The sequence below is a fragment of the Aquarana catesbeiana genome, linkage group LG13, assembly GCF_042186555.1.
Source record: "Aquarana catesbeiana isolate 2022-GZ linkage group LG13, ASM4218655v1, whole genome shotgun sequence".
Taxonomy (NCBI): Eukaryota; Metazoa; Chordata; class Amphibia; order Anura; family Ranidae; genus Aquarana; species Aquarana catesbeiana.
The window spans coordinates 90,228,980-90,242,208 of record NC_133336.1 but is presented as its reverse complement, the minus strand read 5'-3'; positions in this window follow the sequence as shown (position 1 = coordinate 90,242,208).

Here is a 13,229-nt window from a genome sequence, read left to right as displayed (position 1 = left end):
TGGGGATGGGCAAATCTGCCTGGGTTCAGTTTGCCAAGGGTCCAGTGAATCCTGGAAAATCTCATTGAAGTCTAATGGGTACATCCTATTGGTAAATTCTGGGGCTAATAGGCACACTACTGCATGGGAAGCTGGGCACTGCCATGCACAAATGGAAAAAAAAAAAAAAGATACCGCACACCTGGCAAAGGGTCTTTCATGTGGCTTCAAGAGCAACATCAAAAATACACAAACCCTCTAAATTGCATCCTTGGGGAATGTCTTTTTTTTTTTTTATAATTGACAATTTTTATTACATTTTTGTATTTTTTCCGGTACAAAAAATAAAATGAAAAATAATATTAACATTCTCTGGACAGCTTGCATGCTGCCAATAAAAACAAAAAAGAAAACAAACTAAGATGACACATGGTCTGTTAGCAATATACACATAAGTGTAAAGTACACCTGAAAAATATATGGTATTAACAATCGTACAAAAAACACTATCTAATATACTATATCGACCAATCAGTAACTGGGGAATGTCTTAAAGCTGTACATGGTGTTACGGAAAAGTACAATTTTCAAAGTGATAGTGTACACTGGCAGCACATACAGTATTTCAAAGATTTTTTTCTTTTATAATTAGCTTGGCTTACATTCAGTAGCAAAACCACAATTGTATTAATTTTTTTGTTATTTAACTGTTTAGGAATTTTCAAGTTTTACAAGGAAAATTAAAAGAATAATAAGAATAAAAAATTGAAGTAGACATACTATAAGTACCATATTCATTTTTTGCTTAAAAAAGGCTTTTTTTTGGGTTAATTCTATTGGCAACAGTGGTGTCACTAGGGTTGGTGTCACCCGGTGCCGAAAAAAATGGTGTCACCCCCCCTCCACCAACTATAGTCCCCCTCAGTGCAGACCCCCTCCACTAACTACAAACCCCCCCTCAGTATAGATCCCCCTCACCAAGTACAGACCCCCCTTCCTCAGTTTAGACCCCCTCCACTAAGTACAGACCCCCCTCCCTCAGTGTAGACCCCCCATCAGTATAGACACCCCCCTCAGTGCAGACCCCCCATCAGTATCGAATCCCCCCTTTTAGTGCAGACCCCCATCAGTATAGACACTCCCTCTCAGTGCAGACCCCCCCCATCAATATAAAATCCCCCCCTCTTACCCTGTTTCCCCAAAAATAAGACCTAGCGTGATTGTCAGTGATGGCTGCAATATAAGCCCTACCCCCCAAATAAGCCCTACCCTGTTTCCCAAAAATAAGCCCTACCCTGAAAATAAGACCTACAAGGACTTTAACTAGGGCTTATTTGGGGGGTAGGGATTATATTGCAGCCATTACCAACAATCACGCTAGGTCTTATTTTCGGGGAAACAGGGTAGTGCATACCCCCCGATCATTATAGACACCACCCTCAGTGCAGACCCCCCATCAGTATAGAATCCCCCCCTTAGTGCAGAACGCCATCAGTATAGAATCCCCCCTTAGTGCAGACCCAACCATCAGTGTAGAATCTCCCCCCTTAGTGCAAACCCCCTCTCAGTATAGACACCCCTCTCCCCTCCCCTGCACTTGTCCATCTACATATACTACACTACATATTACTACAGTAGTAAAGTGTAAAGACCTCAAAACAACGCGGACGAATACACACAGAGGTGTGTGTCCTTCAGGCTCCTCCTGTGTAAATATAAATAGAGAGGAGGAGGAGGCAGCTTCAGTCCACTCCGCTGAGGGACTCAGCGCAAAACCAGAGAGGCGCAAATCAGGGCAGCAGGCAGTGTTAGAGGTGCCGCTACCCATGGGTGTCACCCCTCTGGTGGATGTCACCCGGGTGAGACCCGCACTCCCCTCCCCTCCCTACCGATGCCACTGATTGGCAACGCATGTCTTTTTTATCAAACAGTAATAGGCTTACTTCGACTGCCAGATAGAAATTGGCCATTAGTTCACTGAGGCTGCCCCTGTTCTCACTGATGAAAAACTGTCCTGCTGCTGGCCAATTTCTTTTAAACTCTCATTAGGAATTAGGAGACCACAAATGATACAGCTGTGTAAATTAGCCAGCAACAGGAGATTTATAATGAGGAAGAATTGCCAGAAATGTTCTAGAGAAAAAGAGTCCTGGCAGGTCTTTTACTACCAAAATTAAAGGTCTGGGGCTTTACTACAGGAGTTACAGATACTGCAGAGGATACAACAGTGTAAAACTGGCCAGTAGCAGGACATATATCCTATAACAAGGATAGTAGGCCTACCTGTTGTATGCCTAACTTTTATTTTATCTATTGGGATAATGGGGTGTGATGAATGTAAGTAATATAATTTGTATTGTTTTGTTTTATTTTATTTTAAACAATTCAGCAATGTGCTGCGAACAAAAGGTATTTTAAACCTAAAAAAGAGCCCATCAACATAAAAAACTCCAATATACCCCAAATATAAACAAAACCACCAAAATCTCACTCCTGAAACAGAACCCCTGCAGAAAAATCAGTGTTTTCTATGGGCACTACGGCTAAAAATTAATTAGAGTTAAAAAGAGGAATGTAATTGAATCCGCCATGATCTTGACAAGATTCGGGGCAGGATGACTGAGACAGAGTCCTGCATTTCAGCCACAGAAGACACTACTGCAGTGCTCAGCATTCTCATCTCCTGCAGTCTCTCCAACAGCCAGTGCAAGCTCTAGTGGCTAAATCTGAAGATGCTGAAAATTGGCAATGCCGCACTGATGTGCAGGTGCTGGGCCTCCCAGAGGGGGCAGAAGGTGACCATCATGCGAAGTTTGCAGAAGCCTTCTTTAATGAGCTTCTTGGATTGACCGAAGTTTCCCCAACTTATGTTGCGAAAGTGCCCACAGGGAAACGCACTCCCGGGCCCCCCTTTGACCATTCCTTGTCCGGTTCCTGAATTATAGGGACAAGGATAGAATCATTAGTGAAGCCAGGAAGCATTCCGCCCTATCTTATCTGGATTGGATCTGTTTCCAGGTCTTTTGGTGGAACTTCAAAAGAAACGGAAAAGCTTTACAGAGGTGCGTAAGAAGCTCAGAGCGCAGGGAATTCAATACAGCATGCTTTACCCAAGCTGCCTTTTTGTCCCGCATGGGGGCGCACCAAGATTCTTTGATTCCCCTGAAGAGGCTGATGACTGGCTCCTGGCACTCCAGTGAATGGTCTCCACCCTGCGTTACTGTTCCCATCTACTTGGAGATCACTGTGATTTTGTTCCTTGTTTACCTGCTCTGTTTATGCGCTTGGAACCCTGAGATTATTCCTTCTTTACATTCTCTTCCTATGAGGTGCCTGGTTCCTGCCTGATGCCTTGCCTTGGTGCCCATGTTCTCGTGTCACTGGACTTAGTTACTTAGCTACCACTTTCCTGGTGCCCTGGTGTTCCCTTAGGGGAAGTACATTACACCTGTCCATGGTGTATAATAGGATTCTCTCCTGATCCCGGGAAGCTCATTCTCCCCAGGTCTGAATGGTACCTCAATTTTTTTCAGGACCCACCTCAATTTGTCTAAAAAGCTTTTTGCTTCCATAGGACTTTTCAGATGTAATAAACTGTTGTTCATCTGAGTAGCAGACTTTTGAGTTATTGTTTTTGGGACTAGTGTGCTAGCTGAGTGGTAGGGTGTTTTTGCCAACTGTTCTATTGTGTCATGTCTGCTCGGATGCCACCTTCTCTTGTCTCTCCTTCACTTTTGTCCTGCTTGTCATTTTCCATCCGCTGCCTCTCCCTTCTTACTCCGAGTGTCCTATTCTTGCTACTTTATTTGTAGGTCTAATAGGTTATTATGGAACTTATGTTGGTGTCATGAAACATACGAGGCCTCAACGATAAATGTAAGTGCACCCTCATGTTCAAATACCTAAATTCCCAAAAGCCTTATACATTGTTTCTTCAAGAAACACATCTAACTGGTAACAAGATATTGGCCCTGTGTCCATTGTGGGTCCATTAGGCCTTTCATGCCACATATTTCACCTACACACGAGGTGTCCCTATTTTGTTGAATAAAGCCCTTCCCTGTTAGGTGGAGCAAGTCCTTACTGATCCTGAGGGCAGATATATTTTTTTACTGTTGGACATACATGCTGTCCTCTGGGCTTTTGTAAATGTGTATCTTCCTCCTCCAGTGGATCACTCCTGGTTATACACGATTTACAAGAAATTGGCTTTCTACCAGATCACCCATCTCCTGATTGAGAGTGATTTTAACTCCATTCTTGATTTGGATGTTGACACCTCCAATCCCCAACGCACTACCTCCCTGATTTACAGAACTGGACGAATACCTTTTCCCTCACTGAGCTTTGAAGGTGGAAACATCCAGGGATCTCAGCGTTCTCATATATCTCTACCTCACATTGGTCAGGTTCCTGCATTGCTTTTGGTAGTACCCCTGTCTTAGCTAAACTATCTGAGACCTCCTATCTTCCAGCCATTCTTTCTGACTATTACCCATTAGAACTTTGTCTGCATATTGGGTCTCAGAGCGACCCGGTTATATGGACTAGCTCCTCGATAGGTCCATGATGAGAAAGTGACAGAACTGGTCTCCCTCCACATGGAATCTTATTGGTCGACTAACGAGCAGTCAACCTCTCTGGCAATGGTGTGGGATGCGATCAAGGCAACTATACAGGGAGAATACATTTCAGCAATCAAGGCAACTCGGGTTGACTATGCTGCTCAATGGACCCACTTGGAGAAGTGTGAGTCTGAGGCTGCTTCGGCCTTTGCTGCGGATCCCACACCAGATGCTTATTTATTCCTGGCTCAGGCCAGGAGAGATGTGAGTCTTTGCCTAAGCAGATGCAAAACCTTTAGTGGGCAGGTTGTTTGAGTCTGGTAATAACCTGGTGGTAGACCCTAACTTCCAAACAGTGATCCCGGAACTATGGACTCCTACAGGAGAGCGTATCACCGAGCCTACGGCTATACTCCACGAGTTCTGACAGGTTTATGGTTCCTTGCATATTTAAGACCTTTCCCTGCCCATCCCAGTTATTCTGGCAGAACTGCAGCATCTTTCTGTTCCCACCCTCTCGCTCCAGGAGGCAGAAGTGTTAGAAGCTCCTTTTTCCGCCCTTGAAATTGAGAATTCCATAGGCTCTTTCCCCAGTGCTAAGTCTCTGGGGCCAGATGGCCTACTAGGAGAATGGTGTAAGACGTATGCTAAGCTTCTAGCTCCTAAGTTGCAACATCTATACTCCTCCTGTTTGGAAAGTGATGCCCTGCCCCCCTCTATGTTTCACCCCATATTGTTTTTATTCTGAAACCTGGGAAAGATCCAACATCTTGTGTCTCCTGTAGGCCAATATCCCTATTAAATTATGATCTTAGGATCCTAACGAAGGTTCTTGCCACTAGGTTGATAAAGGTCCTGCTCGCCTTGGTTGACATTAATCAGACTGCCCCTATACCTGGTAAGTCTACCGATATTAATCTTTGTAGGTCATTTACACACCTCCAACTTCCCTACCATGGTTCTCAGAGCTGGCCTTAGATATCAAAAAGGCCTTTGATAAAAAAGGCAGCGATGTTACAGGTTCTGGGATTTGGCCCACTATTTTACAGATGGATTTATCTCTTATATAAGTCCCTGGAAGCCCAGATTAAATTGGGGAGAATGCTTTCCTCTGTCTTCCCTGCACAATGGGTACGCGACAGGGTTTCCCCCTGTACCTAGCCCTATTTGCTCTGATGATGGAGCCCCTTGCCTCTGCCCCATGACAGTCAGATGCTGTCCATGACATTCGTATTGGAATCATAGTAGAGAAACTGGCATTATATGCTGATGATTTAGTCTTTTTCTTTAACAATCCAGGACCCTCTCTACTTGAAGCCCTGACCATTTTTTCTCCTTTTGCAGATTTTTTTCCAGTCTAAGAGTTAATTAGGAAAAGTCCCTCATATTGCCTGTGGATCAGGAGGCCTGCAAGGCTGCTGACCTCTTTCTTCCTCCACCCTAGACCTTCTCTCTTGGCATTACCATCACTCCTGATGTGACTAAATATGGTAAACTGATTTGTATCCCCATCTGACCACGATCAAACATAGACTGAAGGCTTGGGACAATTTACCCCTAAAACCCATTGGTAGAATTAATTTGCTCAAAATGAAAATTCTTCCTGTTATACTGTATGTCCTAGGCCACTCCCCAATTTGGATACCGAAAGCCTTCTTATCTTTCCTGTGGTAGTCCAGCACCCCCAGATTTGGCAAACTGACTCTTCGTAGGCCATGGACACAAGGGGGCTTAGCATGCCCGGATTTCCAGGCTTACTTTTTAGTGGCCCTTCTCACACATGCCCATAACTGGGTTGTTTCTGACTATGTATTGCTGGACTATTCCCACTCAAATATTCTTTGGCTGTAGTCAGGGTGTGGCAGCTTGTAGTTTGTAAACACTGCATCATTTCTGACAGGTGACCCCCTGATATTCTTTTATGGCTCAACCCTCTACTCCCTGAATTTCTGTCTATACCTGACCCAAGGGTGTGGGCCTCTAGAAGGGTTAAGAAACTTGAACATATTTGTGAGGGGGGCACTCCTAGGTTCTTCAATGACTTGAAGCAAAGATTTCCCACTTCCTGTATCTGCAGCTCTGCCACGCCTTTTTTGGATCCACACGCTTGACCCTTGAAAGGTCTGACTTAGAATCCCTATTGTGAGAGGATTCTTTGGTTAAACCAATGTCCCAAATTTCTAAAGCCCTAATGCCCTTGGTCCATGTTGGTCTGGAGGCTCAGTGGCAGGCAGATTTTCCAGATATGAAAACAGAAGATTGGGAGGACATATGAGAACACCCCTGTCTGCAGTTAGTAGAGGTCAAAGACCTGGTAATCCAGTTTAAATTACTACACAGTGCTTACTTCATGCCCCAACATTTGAAAAGAATGTATCCAGGTGTTTACCCCAATGTTGGAAATGTACTCACACTGATGCAGATTTTCAGCACATGCTTTGGTCCTGTCCAGGGGTCCAATGTTTTTGGGGCGAGGTAGTACAATTTATTTCTGCTTTGACTACTATACCTACAGTATACCACTACCGTGCAGGTTTGCTTGCTTGGACTGGCTTTCCTTCGAGCAACCAAAACTCCTTGGACTGCTCCTGTTTTATGCACGAAAGGTCATAGTGATGAAGTGGAAGTTGCCTAAAGCACCCTCCCTAAACGTTTGGAAATCTTTAGTGAATGCCTCCATTTCCTTATACAAAGCCACTTACGTTTTTCGTGGCTGCCCTGCTAAATTTAATAGGGTGTGGAATATCTGGAGAGAGTCACCTAATACTAATGCAATGCAATAAACTTACTGTATTTGTTGGCATCTCTAATCTAGTAGTTACTAGGCCCTGAAGGGTCATGATCTGAAGTCTAGTTTATTTGTGTTTTCATGGAACTATGTGGGAGTCCTTTTTCAGTCTCCTTCTTCCTCTTGTGCATGGGTGAAGTGTTCGGGACAGGATTGTCCTATTTTTCAGTGGAACCGAGCCACTAGTTTGTTCTAATTGTCTGTAGGTAGTTGTTACCTTATGTAACCTATGTTTTATGTACTTGCTGAGCCTGGGGAATGCCCAGAAGCTCTGTTTTGTATATGTTTACATTATGCAAATGGAATAAATAGAAGTTTAAAAAAGTCTGCCAATATATTTTCTGTGGCTATGAATCTTAAATCACAATCCTGTGCATGGGTGAAGTGTTCGGGACAGGATTGTCCTATTTTTCAGTGGAACCGAGCCACTAGTTTGTTCTAATTGTCTGTAGGTAATTGTTACCTTATGTAACCTATGTTTTATGTACTTGCTGAGCCTGGGGAATGCCCAGAAGCTCTGTTTTGTATACGTTTACATTATGCAAATTGAATAAATAGAAGTTTAAAAAAGTCTGCCAATATATTTTCTGTAGCTATGAATCTTAAATCACAATCTCAAAATCTACAGGATTCGCCTTGAACCCATGATGTGTATAGTCTTAATCATTTTACAGGAAAGTCCTACATGGGGCAGATTTTCATCTAACTCAGCAAAGATCTAACCAACTTAAATACCAAATGTAAAAGTCTAGGTACCAAAACAATTCCTATCGACTGATAAAAATGGGAGATGTTAATTATTACCCGACGCGTTTCGGAGTCAATTAAACTCCTTCCTCAGGGGTAGTGTATGCTTTAAATAGTTATTAAACACTGTATTGGCTGACTTGACATTCCATAAAATTTGTGATTAAAAACAGTGACAGTGACAAAGTCTGTCTGCCCAGTATGCTCTTGATTCCAATATGAACAAACATCTATGTGTTGTAAATGATGTAAACAGGTAGAAGTGGGTTTTTGTACTCCACCAAGAGTATATATATGTTGTTCTCTTCAAAAAGAAAAGAAAAGGCCAAGAAATGTGGGCGTAAACCAAATGCTTGAGGCTCCACTGAGGCCGAGAGGCAAATCCTGAAGGTGGCTCAAAAGTTGATGTTAATAGGTGTATATATTGATAGATGACATGAGAGTGAATCTGATCAAGTAGCTGTTCAGGCCAGAAGAAAAATAAATAAATAAATAAATATAAATATATATATATATATATATATATATATATATATATATATATATATATATATATATATATTTATTTATTTTTCTTCTTTTGGTTGAAGTAGATGTGTCTTTTTTCAACCAGACTAACTATGTAACTATGACATCCCGCTTGGCACCGCTGCCATACATAGAATGCCTTGTATTTTTTCTTCCATGAATACCAGGTATTCCCTTATTGGATGAGGTGGAGAGGTGGGGTGGTGAATTCACAATCTCCCCTTGTCCAATCACAGAACACCTTGTATTCATTGAAAAATTTTTGATCAGTTTACAGTGGGGTAGTTGCCCGCAAAGAACCAGAGCAAGACCGAGATAATTGCGGCTATTCCTGTAGTAGCGCCGACTATTACAGTGATTTCCAGCTTCCCCAATGGCCCCTCAGGTATGAGATATGCATACTTATATTGTGCTAAACAGGAGTAATGCACAGATAATTATCAGAGTTTGGCTTTATTTCTTCCCTGTGCTGTCTAACACTAAAAAAGAAAATTGACTGGAGCTAGGCTTAAATATTTTTAAATGTTAAAATTCTGAAAAGAAACTTTTCAGTGAATGCTAAACAGTCTATAGAACCTTTTTCTACATTCCCTGCGGTCGCGGCATAACACTCCCAGGCTATAGAGAATGGGATTTTGCTCTCAGGTTTTATAGATGAATGTTTTAGGGAACTATTTGATTAAAGCTTTTTGACAAAGAGAGGGCTGGGACCTTAATCTGAGCAAAGTTCAGACCTGTGAACTCTGCCTGACTTGTGTGAGCTAACAGAGAAAGGGAAAGACATACAGGCATTTACATACCCTGACACCCAGGTACAGACAGACAGCAATAAGCACAGCCATGCACAAACATAGGAAACACTACAAGATTCCACTGTCATATTGACATACAAACTCATTCAGCACAGGCTCACACATGGAGAGAATAAACAGTAGCAAGGAAAAAAAAGAAAGGCACAAAAATGCTAGCATGTAAATAATTCAGCATATGAGCTGCTAGCAAAAGCAAACACACAAAATCCCAGCATCAGATGTGCAAGTGTTCAAATATTATGGAACACTGCATGTATATATAAAAGCTACATTCACATGTATGCATGTTTCACACACAGTGAATGGAAATGGGTGAAAGCTGTGCACCTTTCTGATGCTGTACAAGGAAAGGATGGACTTGTAGACAGTTGGTTCCTCACTGTACTGGATGGGATTTTTATGTAAAATTTTTATGTAGATTTTAGATGCATCTTTTACATATTAACATTCATTCCTAGAGAAGATGTGATTTGCAGCAAACTGCATTAGGCTAAACACATATGGCTGTAAGATTTTTACTGATCATATAGGCGTGGTGTTTCTGGTTCCTGTGTAAATAAATGGTAAAATTCTTGCATTTAAACGTAAAGTTGTGCATGCATTTAAATGTGTAAAAATCTAGTTTTATAATCTTCTGCTCGGTTTCAATCACAGCATTTGATTTCTGCATCTATGTATATGCATATACATGCGTATGCACATAAAAAAACATGTCCTCAAAAACAGATTTTTTAATTTATGGTTACGGATCTGAAAGCACAGCTTGTTTACACACCTGTGTGCATGTCTACATTGAAAGCAGTATATATATATATATATATATATATATATATATATATATATATATATATATATATATATATATATATATATATGAGAGAGAGAGAGAGATACTGTATATATTTGTTTTTGTTTTCTTTTTTTCTTTACAGATGTGTGCATTGCATGTACCCTTGGAGCGGAGCTGCAGTAAACTTGTAGCTATATACTGTGCATGTATAATGCAGTCCAAAAATTTTTTTTAAATTATTATTATTTATATTAAATGAAAATTATTACATTTCAAATTTATTAGGTTTGATGTGTTTTGGAGATGAAACAAATAATGCACTGAATGCAGTCTGCAGGGGAATATTACAGTTACAGCCATTTACATCTATGAATATTTACTTTCTACAAAATCAACACCTCAGATGTGTTTTGTGTATTTATCTTTATTTGTGGGTAGGAAGGGAGAACATAATTTCCACCTTTACTGTGCTGAACATAGGAGTTGATGGACTATTTACTTAACAAAGTGAATGTTGGTAATTAGAGTAAATTTGTGTTCACTTTAAATACCCAATCACATACAAGGTAAATGACAAAATAATTTTTGCTAGTTCACTATTGGGTATTTTAAAGTAGAACTATAGGCAAAACTTTTTTCATTTTTGGATAGAGTAAGGCAGGGTTATAACTCCCTTTTTTTCCACCATCCGTGTCCCAATATGGAGATTTCCCTTCACTTCCTGTCCCGTTGCCAAACAGGAAGTGAGAGGAACTCCTTGCAAATTAAAGGAATTCCTTGGGGACTCCCAGGTGACCAGAGCTAGTTTCCCCACTAGAATATTTCCCCTCTATTACTCTTCTGGGGACAACCCAAAATTTGGGATTTTCTTTAATTTCAATGCTAATTTGCCATTAGCATTGAAAGTAAAAGTAAAAGAAAATCCCAAATTTTGGAGATTTAGAGAGGGTGAATCTCCTTAAAGCGGAGTTCCACCCAAAAATGGAACTTCCGCTTTTCGGATTCCTCCCCCCCTCCGGTGTCACATTTGGCACCTTTCAGGGGGGAGCAGATACCGGTATAATCCAGATATTTGCTCTTATTTCCGGGCATAGATCGCTGCAGTATCCGTGGCTATCTACACAATGTCCGGCCCCTCAAACCGCCCCCCCCCGCTGTCTTCTGGGAGACACACAGGTCCCAGAAGACAGCAGGGACCAGTGAGATCGCGCGGCGCGACTCACGCATGCGCAGTAGGGAACCAGGCTGTGAAGCCGCAAGGCTTCACTTTCTGATTCCCTTACTGAAGATGCCGACACCTCCACCCCGGAGCCGAGGGACAGATCGGCTTTGGGTGAGGACATCGCGGGCGCCCTGGACAGGTAAGTATCCTAATATTAAAAGTCAGCAGCTGCAGTATTTGTAGCTGCTGACTTTTAATTTTTTTTTTTTTCGGTGGAACTCCTCTTTAATGGGGGCAGAGAGAGCAATAAAAACTGACAAGTGTTCTAATCCCACTTCACTCTAACCAACATGTAAAAAAGTTTGGCCTTTAGTTATACTTTAAGTGAACACAGTTTTACCTAATTTATTACATTCCCTTTACAAACATCCCAGGTAAAGATACACAAATATATATACTTAAATAAAAGTATATTAATGTGTGTGTAAGTCCAAGGTCCTTTCTGTCCAAATGGATTGGAGCAATTTGAAAAGCTCCAAAGATTCCATTGTCTCAACTTTTTAGGGGGGTCAACACCTTCTTACACCAAATAGAATATATAACAAAGACATAAATGTATGCATTCTTAATTTATTTTTATTTTTTTCACTAGAATTTAGATAACATTGTTTTAAAATATTTTTTAATAACGTTATTTTGATAGACAGAATCATATTGCAGTTGACTTACTAGAGGCAAAAAGCATGTTCAATCAAGGGAATTTTCCCCGTAGCTTAGTGAATGAGTTGAAGTTTCACTTTGCGAAGAATACCCAATCACATTCTAAAATTTAAAAAAAAGGCATTTTTGCTTAAACTTGTTTGAATGATAGAAGTCAGCAAAGCTTTATCTCATTTACTAAGATCTGGGGATAATTATTTTCCAAAGTGTAACTTCCTTTGCAAAGTGCACAGCCTATTTGCCTTTAGTAAGCCAACCCCATTGACTCCAGTTCTTAAATAGTCACCAGTTCCATTTCTATCTAGATAGTAGTATATATCAATTGTTAATTTAGAAAAGTTATTGATGCAGGTGGAGGTTTTGTTTAATCATATGCTGACAAATGTTCATACATTGTATTTTCATTTTGAAAAGATGCAATCTGTATTTGGCAAAAGATAAATAAGAGGCTACATTTTAAAAACAATTATACAAAAATACTTGCAAATGAGGGTAAAAAATATCAAATAACAATAAGCTCATAAAGTGTTTTATTAAAGCCATTAAACTTCAGCCAGAAAGTTGAAACAGATGTATATGAATTGTTTATTCTGTTAAAATATCTGTAATTTAGTGGCCATTACCAAGCTGCACAGTCAGCATGGTGACACCACCACTCCCTTATGGCAGCTTGCAGCTTCCTGTGTCACCAGCCTGCTCACTGGAGAAGAAGTCACACTGCTGATGTCTACCCTGTTCTCTCCTGTTCCTTTAACTTTAACAGTTTGATAGATTGATTAAACTTCCGATTCCAATTTTTCATTAAGGAAATAGACTTAAAATGGTGATTTTGGTCATCCAAAAGAAAATAGGATCGAAATTGCCCAGATTGAGCCTAACAGAAAAAAGGATCATTTTTGAACACATTGGTGTAATCATTTTTTGGAATTTTAAGTTTGATCTTTTAGTCAACTTTATTAAAGCTGTTCATTTATTGCTCAGTTTTGACTTCCCAATCAAATTACTTTTGGCAGTTGATCCAACTTGAAGGTAGTACATTGCTTAGAGTTTGGCAATTACTTGTGATTGTATTTTCAGTTTTTGGTGGATGGAAAGTGGTTGAAATTGACTGACAATTGCCACATGTATGGCCAGCTTG